We start from the raw sequence: 15,379 nt of genomic DNA, 5'->3' as shown, positions 1-15,379 counted from the left end.
CCTCAAACTTCCATGGCCTAGGAGGCCATAGTCCCTCTAAGAAGCTAGCCGCGAAGGGGAACCTCCGCGTAGCTAGTTAGCAGGCTAAGGTCTCGTTTGTTAACGGAATTAACCAGACAAATCGCTCCACCAACTAAGAATGGCCATGCACCACCACCCATAGAATCAAGAAAGAGCTCTCAATCTGTCAATCCTTACTATGTCTGGACCTGGTAAGTTTCCCCGTGTTGAGTCAAATTAAGCCGCAGGCTCCACTCCTGGTGGTGCCCTTCTGTCAATTCCTTTAAGTTTCATCCTTGCGACCATACTCCCCCCAAAACCCAAACAATCTGATTTCTCAGAAGGTGCTGGCGGAGTCCTCAGAGCAACATCCGCCGATCCCTGGTCGGCATCGTTTATGGTTGAGACTAGGACGGTATCTGATCATCTTCAAGCCCCCAACTTTCGTTCTTGATTAATGAAAACATCCTTGGCAAATGCTTTCACAGTGGTTCGTCTTCCATAAATCCAAGAATTTCACCTCTGACAATGAAATACGAATGCCCCCGACAGTCCCTATTAATCATTACTCCGGTCCCGAAGGCCAACGGAACAGGACCAGACTCCTATCGCGTTATTCCATGCTAATGTATTCAGAGCGTAGGCTTGCTTTGAGCACTCTAATTTTTTCAAAGTAACGACACCAGAACCGCGACCCAGCCAATTAAGGCCAGGAACACGCTGCCGGCAGAAGGGACGTGAGGGCCAGTGCACACCTAGAAGGCGGACTGACCGTGACGACCCAAGGTCCAACTACGAGATTTTTAACTGCAACAACTTAAATATACGCTATTGGAGCTGGAATTACTGCAGCTACTGGCACCAGACTTGCCCTCCAATGGATCCTCATTAAGGGATTTAGATTGTACTCATTCCAATTACCAGACTCGATGAGCCCAATATTTTTATTTATTGTCACTACCTCCCCGTGTCAGGATTTGGTAATTTGCGCGCCTACTGCCTTCCTTGGATGTGGTAGCTGTTTCTCAGGCTCCCTCTCCGGAATCGAACCCTAATTCTTCGTCACCCGTCACCACCATGGTAGGCCTCTATCCTACCATCAAAAGTTGATAGGGCAAAAATTTGAATGAAGCGTCACCAGCACAAAGGCCGTGCGATCCGTCGAGTTATCATGAATCACCGGAATAGCAGGCGAGCCCGCGCCGGCCTTTTATCTAATAAATGCATCCCTTCTGAGAGTCAGGATTTGGTGCACGTATTAGCTCTAGAATTACTACAGTTATCTGAGTAGCAAAGTACCATCAAAGAAACTATAACTGATTTAATGAGCCATCCGCAGTTTCACAGTCTGAAATAGTTCATACTTAGACATGCATGGCTTAATCTTTGAGACAAGCATATGACTACTGGCAGGATCGACCAGGTAGCTTCTAACAATGAGGGGACCTCCAAGACCTGCTACAGCCAAGGGATGCCTGCCGCGATGGGAAACTAAAATTTGCATTTGCTCCGTCATGCATCCAAACATAATCCGCCGACCAAGCAACAAGAATGACGTTCACAACACATGCAAGACTCGCAACGCTCAAAGATTTCACACAAGAGGAAAGTGTCCGATCGTCGACCAGAGAGGGCCAAACAAGGAGCCTCGGTTCATAGGCACCTGGGAAGAACGTCCCGTACGAAACCCTTTACCCTTGAACTCGCTGTCGCCACTACTCGGAAAGAAGCCTCGAGTCTGTACGAGATGCACCGTGCACGTAGCCACCTCAATTGTAAGGCCACTCAGAGACATCCATTTCCTAGGCATATGCCTCCTACACGCCTATTGAGGTGCACCCGCACAGACAAAATCCTTCTCGATCGCAACAAACGTTTTCCCATGACGAACAGCTGGTTGCCGAAGTGCCAACGGAGACCACCGTGCTGAAGGGTGAAGGGCCGTGCGAGTCGAAAACATGGCTAGTTATGCGATTGGCAGGGGCATCACTGTGCATGCAACCACCTCAATTATAAGGCCGCTCAAGGGCATCGTGTATAACAACACCCCCTCCGCACATTTATAGGTGATGAGAGCCCGCCCGCATACACGGACATGTCAAATATCTTTGGAAAATATCTCCTTTCCCAGCACAGCCTCGCTAACTGTTCCCCGTGACACGTGATCTGCCAGTGCAGGTAAAAAATAGTTCCTACGGCTGAACACTCACACTAGCATTGTCGGACAAGCTTCAATCTCATGCACATGCACATACTGAAGAACTGGCACCGCAAGGGAACCACCCGCGAGCACCCACATCTCGGCAAAAAGCATTCGTGCGATTTCTTCCCCTAGACAGACATGTTGGGCCTGCACTTATCGAAGCATTGCAAAGACGAGCGCTCTGGTTCGCAGGAGCCTAAGAAGAACATCTTGTACGAAACCCGTTCCCCCAAAATACTCGAATCACAAATTCTCATAGTAGGGTCATAATGCAAAAATGTACACCGCGCACGCGACCGAGTAAGGACACTCAGAGACATCCATTTCCCAGGCATATGCCCCCTACACGCTTTTTGGTGCACCCCGTACAAATGGCCATACTTTAACAAGCCCTCCCAGAATTTTGCATCTGAAGGGAGAGATGAAATGCCTTGGGCTTTTTGTCCACACAATGCAAACACTGAACGCTCTCTTTAGGGGGGAGCCAAAGAAGAGTATCTCCCGCAGAACCCACGAGCCGCAGCCGTTTGGATCGCACAGGGCAGGAGAGGGCATGGAGAGTTTTCGCATCCAAACAAAAATTATCGATAATACTCTACGCTTCTACTGGCCTGGACCACAAAGGCTGTCACGATAGTGCCATGCACTTCTGTGGGATGAGACAGTGAAGAGGCGAGCATGCACCGAGAACGCACTAGCGAATAAATTATGCGGCAACCAAACCTTTCGCCGGCCCCCCTCTCAATCCCAAGGCTCTACCGATCGGCAAAAAAATTAGGGTGGAGAGTGGACCCTTGATGAAATTAGGGACGTCGAGCAATGCACCCGTGCAACCATCTCTTTCCTTCTTGCCGTCCGGGCAGGATAAAAATGCAATGATAGAACGTGCCAATGAGACGGAGCCCTTGGCTAAAAGATACAACTCCATACACACTCAGCAACAAGCGCATCTTAGAATCGAATACCAAATGTGCAGTGTGTTTCAAGCTGTGCAGACACCTACATATAGGGTATATCCATCAAAACAAAGCGACAAGTACTTCCCACCAGCTCCGCCATTGTGATTACCGAATGGGATAATACTCACCACCACAGATTAATGACCATCATTACCGTCTCGGAATAGATACAAGCACATCGAGCTTCATCCGATCAGTTGGATGAATTTCACCTTGAAGGGGCCCAATCCAAAAGTTCTGGAGGTCATCTCTTGGAACTCTCAAGAACAAGGCCCATCTTACATGCAAACTCTGCTACTACGCAAACATAGGTTGCAATTAAAGAGAAATTGCAAGGCCGTCACAATGGCCCGAGGCCAATGCTCCGACTAAGTCAATTTTCTCTTGCAATCACCATGCCGCCGTTCACAGAGAGATCTCCCCATTCACTTGTGACGCGACGCACAATCCAAGGGCTAGACGCGAGCTCGCCCTTGAAAGGCCACTTTCCAAGGCATCCCCCGATGACACATTGGAACGACAACCGCTGTCGAACCATTTCCCAATGTTGTGCCCATCGAGTTGGCACAGAGCCGCTAGACGAGGGCTCCCATTTTAGATCGAGTTTTAAAATCACCAAGAAGACGTTGTGAGGGCTGGCAACCGCTACCAAACCTTTTTCCGAAATTGCACCAGCTGAGTGACTAGAAAACATGCTTTATGAGATAGGCATGCAAAAAATTTTGCTAAAGCGCCAAGCACCCACCTCATGGCCAGAGACAAGGGCTCGCCATTAGATCAACTTCGAAATTGCTGAACAGATGCGCTGTAGAATGGCAACCGCTGCCAAGTCTCTTCCGTAGTTGCATCGGTCGAGTGATTGAAGAAGGTGATCTAAGAGAGGGTCCAAGCGTAGGCATTCGTCAGGGGATTCATTCCGATGGCATAAATTTATGCAATACCCAAGCAACACTGGACGGAGGTGCTAGACGAGGGCTCCCATTTTAGATCGAGTTTTAAAATCACCGAGTAGACGCGGTGAAGGCTGGTAACCGCTGCCAAACCTTTTTCCAAAATTGTGCCATCTGAGTGTAAAGAAAACATGATCTAAAGGAGAGTCCTAGAATAGCACCCTTGAGGGTGGGCTTCATGCCCCTCTAATTGCTTCAACGTCGGCGTCCACCGTTTCAAAATCTGACATATCCATCCGCCTTAACAGCGGCATTGAATCAATGAGGGGGGCATGGGAGAGGCTCACGGCAAACCACCTCTCCCATTGTAGCCGCGATAGGCACGCAAAAAATTTTGCTAGAGTGCCAAGCACCCACCTCATGGCTAGAGACAAGGGCTCACCATTAGATCAACTTCGAAATCGCTGAACAGACGTGCTGTAGAATGGCAACTGCTGCCAGGTCTCTTCCGTAGTTGCGTCGGTCGAGTGATCAAACAAGGTAATCTAAGAGAGGGTCCAAGTGTAGGCATTCATTGGGGGATTCACGCCGATGGCATAAATTTATGCAATACCCGAGAAACACCGGACGGAGGTGCTAGACGAGGGCTCCCGTTTTAGATCGAGTTTTAAAATCACCAAGTAGACGCGGTGAGGGCTGGCAACCGCTGCCAAACCTTTTTCCAAAATTGCACCAGCTGAGTGACAAGAAAACATGATCTAAAGGAGAGTCCAGGAATAGCACCCTCGAGGGTGGGCTTCATGCCCCTCTAATTGATTCAACGTCGGTGTCCACCGTTTCAAAATCTGACATATCCATCCGCCCTGACAGTGACGTTGAATCAATGAGCTGGGCACGGGAGAGGCTCGCGGAAAACAACTCCCCCATTGTAGCCGCGATAGGCTCACAAAAAATATTGCTAGAGCGCCAAGTACCCACCTCATGGCTATCGACAAGGGCTCGCCATTAGATCAACTTCAAAATCGCAGAATGGACGCAGTGTAGAATGGCAACCGCTGCCAAGTCTCTTTCGTAATTGGGTCGATCGAGTGATCGAAGAAGGTGATCTAAGAGAGGGTCCAAGCGTGTAGGCATTCATTGGGGGATTCGCGCCGATGGAAAAAATTTGTGCAATACCCAAGCAACACCGGACGGAGGTACAAGACGAGGGCTCCTATTTTAGATCGAGTTTTAAAATCATCGAGTAGACACGGTGAGGGGCTGGCAACCGCTGCCAAACCTTTTTCTGAAATTGCGCCAGCGGAGTGACAAGAATACATGATCTAAAGGAGAGTCCAGGAATAGCACCCTCGAGGGTGGACTTCATGCCCCTCTAATTGATTCAACGTCGGCGTCCACCATTTCAAAATCTAACATTTCCATCCGCCCTAACAGCGGCGTTGAATCAATGAGGGGGTGCACGGGAGAGGCTCGCAGCAACCACCTCTCCCCTTGTAGATGTGATAGGCACGCATAAAATTTTGCTAGAGTGCCAAGCACCCACCTGATGGCTAGAGACAAGGGCTCACCATTAGATCAACTTCAAAATCACTGAACAGACACGCTGTAGAATGGAAACCGCTGCCAAGTCTCTTCCGTAGTTGCATCGGTCGAGTGATCGAACAAGGTGATCTAAGAGAGGGTCCAAGCATAGGCATTCATTGGGGGATTTGCGCCGATGGCATAAATTTATGCAATACCCGAGCAACATCGGACGGAGGTGCTAGACGAGGGCTCCCGTTTTAGATCGAGTTTTAAAATCACCAAGTAGACACGGTGAGGGCTGGCAACTGCTGCCAAACCTTTTTCCGAAATTGCGCCAGCTGAGTGACAAGAAAACATGATCTAAAGGAGAGTCCAGGAATAGCACCCTCGAGGGTGGGCTTCATGCCCCTGTAATTGATTCAACGTCGGCGTCCACTGTTTCAAAATCTGACATATCCATCCGCCCTGACAGCGGCGTTGAATCAATGAGGGGGGCACGAGAGAGGCTCGCGGAAACCACCTCTCCCCTTTTAGCCATGATAGGCACACAAAAAATTTTGCTAGAGTGCCAAGAACCCACCTCATGGCTAGAGACAAGGGCTTGCCATTAGATCAACTTCAAAATCACTGAACAGACGCACTGTAGAATGGCAACCGTTGCCAAGTCTCTTCCATAGTTGCGTCGGTCGAGTGATCAAAGAAGGTGATCTAAGAGAGGGTCCAAGCATAGGCATTCGTTTGGGGATTCACGCCGATGGTATAAATTTATGCAATACCCGAGCAACACCGGACGAAGGTGCTAGACGAGGGCTCCCATTTTAGATCGAGTTTTAAAATCACCGAGTAGACGCGATGAGGGCTGGCAACCGCTGCCAAACCTTTTTCCAAAATTGCGCCAGCTGAGTGACAAGAAAACATGATCTAAAGGAGAGTCCAGGAATAGCACCCTCGAGGGTGGGCTTCATGCCCCTCTAATTGATTCAACGTCGGCGTCCACCTTTTTTCAAAATCTAACATATCCATCCGCCCTAACAGTGGCATTGAATCAATGAGGGGGGCACGGGAGAGGCTCACGGCAACCACCTCTCCCATTGTAGCCGCAATAGGCACGTAAAAAATTTTGCTAGAGCGCCAAGCACCCACCTCATGGCTAGAGACAAGGGCTCGCCATTAGATCAACTTCGAAATCACTGAACAGACGTGCTGTAGAATGGCAACCGCTGCCAAGTCTCTTCCGTAGTTGCGTCGGTCGAGTGATCGAAGAAGGTGATCTAAGAGAGGGTCCAAGCATAGGCATTCGTTGGGGGATTCGCGCCGATGGCATAATTTTATGCAATACCCAAGCAACACCAGACGGAGGTTCTAGACGAGGGCTCCTATTTTAGATCGAGTTTTAAAAGCACCAAGTAGACGCGGTGAGGGATGGCAACCGCTGCCAAACCTTTTTCCAAAATTTTGCCAGCTGAGTGACAAGAAAATATGATCTAAAGGAGAGTCAAGGAATAGCACATCCGGGGTGGGCTTCATGCCCCTCTAATTGATTCAACGTCGGCGTCCACCGTTTCAAAATCTGACATATCCATCCGCCTTGACACCGACGTTGAATCAATGAGGGGGGCACGGGAGAGGCTCGCGAAAACCACCTTTCCTATATAAGCTATTAGTGCAAGGCTTTCTCTGCATTAGATATTAGCGAACACAACGACATCTGCCTTAAAAATCCAAATCCTTTAAAATTCCTACCAAACAGCCATTCACGACCCAATTTTTTATGAGGTCGGTAGAGGAGCAAAAGATTGTCATCGGTTAGGAGATGTGAGTTCATGGAGTCGAGGGACTGAAATGGTCATCGAGCTCATCCGATCAACTGGATGAATTTCACCTTGAAGGGGCCCAATCCAAAAGTTCCGGAGGTCATCTCCTGGAACTCTCGAGAACAAGGCCCATCTTACATGCAAACTCTGCTACTGTGCAAACATAGGTTGCAATTAAAGAGAAATTGCGAGGCTATCACAATGGCCCGAGGCCAATGGCTCTGACTAAGTCAATTTTCTCTTGCAATCACCATGCCACCGTTCACAGAGAGATCTCCCCATTCACTTGTGACGCGACGCACAATCCAAGGTCTAGATGCAAGACCACCCTTGAAAGAAAGACCACTTTCCAAGACATCCCCCGATGACACATTGGAACGTCAACCGCTGTCAAACCACTCCCAATGTTGTGCCGATCGAGTTGGCACAGAGGCAACCTTAGGGAGCTCCCGCGTAGCAATCAGGATGTGCTTTCATGCCCATCTCTCACAAAAACCAATGTTAGCTGTGGACAATTTTGGAATCCAAGGGCTCGCATCCATCGATATCATTGGCACTGGGTCTATATATTCAAAGGCCATGGAGAGGTTTTGATAAGAGAAGCTCCCCTGCTCGCTCGCACAAACATATCCCAAATTCTAGACACAAGCTCCCGCCCTTAGCATCGCTCTCCAGATCACCGCAATGACACATTGGAATGACAACCGCTATCAAACAACTCCCAAAATTGTGGCAATGGAGTGAGAAAGAAGAGAAACTTTGGGGAGCTGTGCATAGCAAACGGGCTGTGCTGCTGCTTCATTCCGCTCTTATATAGATCCGAAATCGTTGATTTCGTTTGGAATCCGAGGCTGCATTCATCCTTGCTCAAACAAGCAATGGCTCTTCTAATCGAATGGCCACGGGGGGCTTCCGATAACAAAGGCTCCCTTGTCACTTGTGATGCGTAGGCCAACTGCTAGACGACGGGTCGCCCTTCAGATCACTGCCCAGGCAACCACCACAACGGCACCATTAGAATGACAATCGCTGCTGAACCGTTATGAAAATTTTGTGCCAAAGAAGTTGTTGCGTAGAGAACGACTCTAGGGAGAGAGCCCTCGCATAGCAAAATCGGGATGGCTTCACGACCCTCCCAATAGAAATGATGCTGGTGCCAATATTCTAAAAATCTAAATAACGTGTCTTTCGCGAACACCAGCACTGATTTCTATTGGGGAGGGTCGCCGAGAATTTTTGTTATCAAAGCTCCCATTGTAAGCCGCGATAGGCACAAAAAAAATTGCTAGAGCCCCAAGCACCCACCTCATGGCTAGACAAGGGCTCGCCATTAGTAGATCAACTTTGAAATCGCTGAACAGACGAGCTGTGGAATGGCAACCGCTACCAAGCCTCTTCCGTAATTGCGTCAGTCGAGTGATCGAAGAAGGTGATCTAAGAGAGAGTCCAAGGCTAGGGATTCGTTGGGTGATTTGCGCCGATAGCAAAAAATTATGTAATACCCGATCAACACCGGACGAAGGTGCTAGACGAGGGCTCCCGTTTTAGATCGAGTTTTAAAATCACCAAGTAGACGCGGTGAGGGCTGGCAACCACTGCCAAACCTTTTTCCAAAATTGCGCCAGCTGAGTGACAAGAAAACATGATCTAAAGGAGAGTCAGGGAATAGCACCCTCGAGGGTGGGCTTCATGCCCCTCTAATTGATTCAACGTCGGCGTCCACCGTTTCAAAATCTGACATATCCATCTGCCCTGACAGCGGCGTTGAATCAATGAGGGGGGCACGGGAGAGGTTCGCGGTAACCACCTCTCCCATTGTAGCCGCGATAGGCACGCAAAAAATTTTGCTAGAGCACCAAGAACCCACCTCATGGCTAGAGACAAGGGCTCGCCATTAGATCAACTTCGAAATCGATGAACAGACACGCTGTAGAATGGCAACAACTGCCAAGTCTCTTCCGTAGTTGCGTCGGTCAAGTGATCGAAGAAGGTGATCTAAGAGAGGGTCCAAGCGTAGGCATTCATTGGGAGATTTGCACCGATGGCATAAATTTATGCAATACCCGAGCAACACCGGATGGAGGTGCTAGACGAGGGCTCCCATTTTAGATCGAGTTTTAAAATCACCAAGTAGATGCGGTGAGGGCTGGCAACCGCTGCGAAACCTTTTTCCGAAATTGCGGCAGCTGAGTGGCAAGAAAACATGATCTAAAGGAGAGTCCAGGAATAGCACCCTCGAGGGTGGGCTTCATGCCCCTCTAATTGATTCAATGTCGGCGTCCACTGTTTCAAAATCCAACATATCCATCCGCCCTGACAGCGGTGTTGAATCAGTGAGGGGGGCACGAGAGAGGCTCACGGCAACCACCTCTCCCCTTGTAGCCACGATAGGCACGCAAAAAAATTTTGCTAGAGCGCCAAGCACCCACCTCATGGCTAGAGATAAGGGCTCGCCATTAGATCAGCTTCGAAATCACTGAACATACGCGCTGTAGAATGGCAACTGCTGCCAAGTCTCTTTCGCAGTTGCGTCGGTTGAGTGATCGAAGAAGGTGATCTAAGAGAGGGTCCAAGCGTAGGCATTCGTTGGGGGATTCGCGCCGATGGAATAAATTTCTGCAATACCCAAGCAACACCGGACGGAGGTGCTAGACGAGGGCTCCCATTTTAGATCGATTTTTAAAATCACCAAGTAGACGCGGTGAGGGCTGGCAACCGCTGCCAAACCTTTTTCCGAAATTGCGCCAGCTGAGTGACAAGAAAACATGACTTGAAGGAGAGTCCAGGAATAGCACCCTCGAGGGTGGGCTTTCATGCCCCTCTAATTGATTCAACGTCGGCGTCCACCATTTCAAAATCTGACATATCCATCCGCCCTGACAGTGGCATTGAATCAATGAGGGGGGCACGGGAGAGGCTCGCGACAACCACCTCTCCCATTGTAGCCGCGATAGGCACGCAAAAAATTTTGCTAGAGCGCCAAGCACCCACCTCATGGCTAGAGACAAGGGCTCGCCATTAGATCAACTTCGAAATCGATGAACAGACGCGCTGTAGAATGGCAAGCGCTGCCAAGTCTCTTTCGTAGTTATGTCGGTCGAGTGATCGAAGAAGGTGATCTAAGAGAGGGTCCAAGCGTGTAGGCATTCGTTGGGGGATTCACACCGATGGCATAAATTTATGCAATACCCGAGCAACACCGGACAGAGGTGCTAGATGAGGGCTCCCATTTTAGATCGAGTTTTAAAATCACCAAGTAGACGCGGTGAGGGCTGGCAACCGCTGCCAAACCTTTTTCCGAAATTGCGCCAGCTGACTGACAAGAAAACATGATCTAAAGGAGAGTCCAAGAATAGCACCCTTGAGGGTGGGCTTCATGCCCCTCTAATTGATTCAACGTCGGCGTCCACCGTTTCAAAATCTGACATATCCATCCGCCCTGACAGCGGCGTTGAATCAATGAGGGGAGCACGGGAGAGGCTCGCGGCAACCACCTCTCCCGTTTTAGCCGCGATAGGAATGCAAAAAATTTTGCTAGAGCACCAAGCACCCACCTCATGGCTAGAGACAAGGGCTCGCCATTAGATCAACTTCGAAATCGCTGAATAGACGCGCTGTAGAATGGCAACCGCTGCCAAGTCTCTTCCGTAGTTGCGTCGGTCGAGTGATCGAAGAAGGTGATCTAAGAGAGGGTCCAAGCGTAGGCATTCTTTGGGGGATTCGCGCCGATGGCATAAATTTATGCAATACTTGAGCAACACCGGATGGAGGTGCTAGACGAGGGCTCCCGTTTAAATCGAGTTTTAAAATCACCCAGTAGACGCGGTGAGGGCTGGCAACCGCTGCCAAACCTTTTTTTGAAATTGCGCCAGCTGAGTGACAAGAAAATGTGATCTAAAGGAGAGTCCAGGAATAGCACCCTAGAGGGTGGGCTTCATGCCCCTCTAATTGATTCAACGTCGGCGTCCATCGTTTCAAAATCTGACATATCCATCCGCCCTGACAGCGGCGTTGAATCAATGAGGGGGGCACGGGAGAGGCTCACGACAACCACCTCTCCCATTGTAGCCACGATAGGCACGCAAAAAATTTTGCTAGAGTGCCAAGCACCCACCTCATGGCTAGAGACAAGGGCTCGCCATTAGATCAACTTTGAAATCGCTGAACAGACGCGCTGTAGAATGGCAACCGCTGCCAAGTCTCTTCCGTAGTTGCGTCGGTCGAGTGATCGAAGAAGGTGATCTAAGAGAGGGTTCAAGCGTAGGCATTCGTTGGGGGATTCGCGCTGTTGGCATAATTTTATGCAATACTTGAGCAACACCGGACGGAGGTGCTAGGCGAGGGCTCCCATTTTAGATCGAGTTTTAAAATCACCAAGTAGACGCGGTGAGGGATGGCAACCGCTGCCAAACCTTTTTTCGAAATTGTGCCAGCTGAGTGAGAAGAAAACATGATCTAAAGGAGAGTTGAGGAATAACACATCCAGGGTGGGCTTCATGCCCCTCTAATTGATTCAACATTAGCGTCCACCGTTTCAAAATCTGACATATCCATCCGCCTTGACACCGGCGTTGAATCAATGAGAGGGGCATGGGAGAGGCTCGCGGCAACCACCTCTCCTATATAAGCTATTAGTGCGAGGCTCGCTCTGCATTAGAAATTAGTGAACACACCGACATCTGCCTTAAAAATCCAAATCCTTTAAAATTCCTACCAAACAGCCATTCACGACCCAATTCTTTATGAGGTTGGCAGAGGAGCAAAAGATTGTCATCGGTTACGAGATGTGAGTTCATGGAGCCGAGGGACTGAAATGGTCATCGAGCTCATCCGATCAACTAGATGAATTTCACCTTGAAGGGGCCCAATCCAAAAGTTCCGGAGGTCATCTCCTGGAACTCTCGAGAACAAGGCCCATCTTACATGCAAACTCTGCTACTGCGCAAACATAGGTTACAATTAAAGAGAAATTGCGAGGCCGTCATAATGGCCCGAGGCCAATGGCTCCGACTAAGTCAATTTTCTCTTGCAATCACCATGCCGTCGTTCATAGAGAGATCTCCCCATTCACTTGTGACGTGACGCACAATCCAAGTGCTAGACGCGAGCTCGCCCTTGAAAGAAAGACCACTTTCCAAGACATCCCCCATTCACTTGTGACGCGACGCACAACCCAAGTGCTAGATGCGAGCTCGCCCTTGAAAGAAAGACCACTTTCCAAGACATCCCCCGATGACACATTGGAATGAAAACCGCTGTCAAACCATTCCCAATGTTGTGCCAATCGAGTTGGCACAGAGGCGACCTTAGGGAGCTCCCGCGTAGCAATCGTGATGTTCTTTCGTACCCATCTCTCACAAAAACCAATGTTAGCTGAACAATTTTATAATCCAAGGCTCGTATCCATCGATATCGTTGGCACTGGGTCTATATTCAAAGGCCACGGAGAGGTTCCGATAAGAGAAGCTCCCCTGCTCGCTTGCACAAACATCCCCAAATGCTAGACGCAAGCTCTCGCACTTAGCATCGCTCTCCAGATCACCGCAATGACACATTGGAACGACAACCGCTGTCGAACAACTCCCAAATTTGTGCCGATGGAGTGAGAAATGAGAGCCAGATCGGGTCGGCCAGCATGGCTCAGCCACCATTTTTCGCCGAGAGCTTTCGATATTAAAGCTCCCATGTAGCCGCGATAAGTACACCATGACAAATTGCTAGAGCACCGAGCACCCATAGCAAATTGCCATTATACCGAGCAACGCCGGAGTGCTAGACAAGGGCTCATGTTTAGATCAAGTTTTAAAACCACCAAAAACACACGCCATGGATCGGCAACCATGCATCGCAAACGGGCTGCTGCTTCATTCCGCTCTTATATATAGATCCGATGTCGTTGATTTCGTTTGGAATCCGAGGCTGCATTCGTCCTTTCTCACACAAGCAATGGCTCTTCTCATCGAATGGCCATGGGGAGCTTCTGATCACAAAGGCTCCCTTGTCACTCGTGACGCGCAGCCCAACTACTTTCCGAAATTGCGTCAGCTGTGTGACAAGAAAACATGATCTAATGGAGAGTCGAGGAATAGCACCTCGAGGGTGGGCTTCATGCCCCTCCAATTGATTCAACGTCGGCGTCCACCATTTCAAAATCTGACATTTCCATCTGCCATGACACCGCCGTTGAATCAATGAGAGGGGCACGGGAGAGGTTCATGGCAACAACCTCTCCTATATAAGCTATTAGTGCGAGGCTCGCTCTACATTAGAAATTAGCAAACACACTGACATCCGCCATAAAAATCCAAATCGTTGAAAATTCTGACCAAACAGTCATCCACGACCCAATTTATTATGAGGTCGTCTAAGGAGCAAAAGATTGTCATCGGTTAGGAGATGTGAATTCATGGAGCCAAGGGACTGAAATGGTCATCGAGCTCATCCGATCAACTGGATGAATTTCACCTTGAAGGGTCCCAATCCAAAAGTTCCAGAGGTCATCTCCTGGAACTCTCAAGAACAAGGACCATCTTACTTGCAAACTCTGCTACTACGCAAACATAGGTTGCAATTAAAGAGAAATTACCAGGCCATCACAGTGGCTCGAGGCCAATGCTCCAACTAAGTCAATTTTCTCTTGCAATCACCATGCCGTCGTTTACAGAGAGATCTCCCCATTCACTTGCGATGCGACGCACAATCCAAGTGATAGACGCGAGCTCGCCCTTGAAAGGCCAGGCCACTTTCCAAGACATCCCCCGATGACACATTGGAACGACAACCACTGTCGAACCATTCCCAATGTTGTGCCGATCAAGTTGGCACAGAGGCGACCTTAGGGAGCTCCCGCGTAGCAATCGTGATGTGCTTTCGTACCCATCTCTCAAAATAACCAATCTTAGCTGTGAAAAAATTTAGAATCCAAGGCTCGTATCCATCGATATCATCAGCATTGGGTCTATATATTCAAAGGCCATGGAGAGGTTCCCATAAGAGAAGCTCCCCTGCTCGCTCGCACAAACATCCCAAATGCTAGACACAAGCTCCCGCCCTTAGCATCGCTCTCTAGATCGCCACAATGACACATTGGAATGACAACCGCTGTCGAAAAACTCCCGAATTTGTGCCGATGGAGTGAGAAAGATGAGTAACTTTGGGGAGCCGCGCATGGCAAACGGGCTGCTGCTTCATTCCGCTCTTATATATAGATCCGGTGTCATTGATTTCCTTTGGAATCCGAGGCTGCATTCGTCCTTGCTCACACAAGCAATGGCTCTTCTCATCGAATGGTCACGGGGAGCTTTCGATTACAAAGGCTCCCTTGTCACCCGTGATGCGCAGCCCAACTGCTAGACGATGGCTCGCCCTTCAGATCACTGCCCAGGCAACCACCACAACCACACCATTGGAATGACAACCGTTGCCGAACCATTCTGAAATTTTTTTGCCAAAGAAGTTGTTGCAAAGAGAACGCCTCTAGGGAGAGAGCCCTCGCATAGCAAAATTGGGATGGCTTCACGGCAGCTGGATGGGATTTGAATTCATGGAGCCAAGGGAGTGAAATGGTCATCGAGCTCATCCGATCAACTGGATGAGTTTCACCTTGAAGGGGCCCAATCCAAAAGTTCCAGAGGTCATCTCCTAGAACTGTCAAGAACAAAGGCCAATCTTACATGCAAACTCTGCTACTGCACAAACATAGGTTTCAATTATAGAGAAATTGCAAGGCCGTCACAATGGCCCGAGGCCAATGCTCCGACTACTAAGTCAATTTTCTCTTGCAATCACCATGCCACCGTTCACAGAGAGATCTCCCCATTCACTTGTGACGACGCACAATCCAAGTGCTAAGCGATCTCGCCCTTGAAAGGCAGCGTTCCAAGACATCCCGATGACACATTGGAACGACAACCACTGTCGAACCATTCCCAATGTTGTGCCGATCGAGTTGGCACAGAGGCGATGTTAGGGAGCTCCTGCGAATCGATC

General features: G+C 49.3%; 1 non-coding gene across 1 annotated transcript in view; it reads right to left on the bottom strand.

Moving 5' to 3' along the window:
- The window catches only part of LOC149573971 (18S ribosomal RNA), a 1,811-nt gene extending 385 nt beyond the window's left edge, over nucleotides 1–1,426 (bottom strand). Inside the window, exon 1 of the ribosomal RNA XR_016360617.1 lies at nucleotides 1–1,426. This exon is cut by the window's left edge and continues 385 nt beyond it. This is a non-coding gene — a ribosomal RNA (18S ribosomal RNA).
- Between the last annotated feature and the right edge of the window lie 13,953 nt (nucleotides 1,427–15,379).

This window comes from Cupressus sempervirens, chromosome 2, assembly GCF_028749045.1.
Source record: "Cupressus sempervirens isolate cs-2001-9-10 chromosome 2, ASM2874904v1, whole genome shotgun sequence".
Taxonomy (NCBI): domain Eukaryota; kingdom Viridiplantae; phylum Streptophyta; class Pinopsida; order Cupressales; family Cupressaceae; genus Cupressus; species Cupressus sempervirens.
This window is presented reverse-complemented; position numbering and strand designations above follow the sequence as displayed.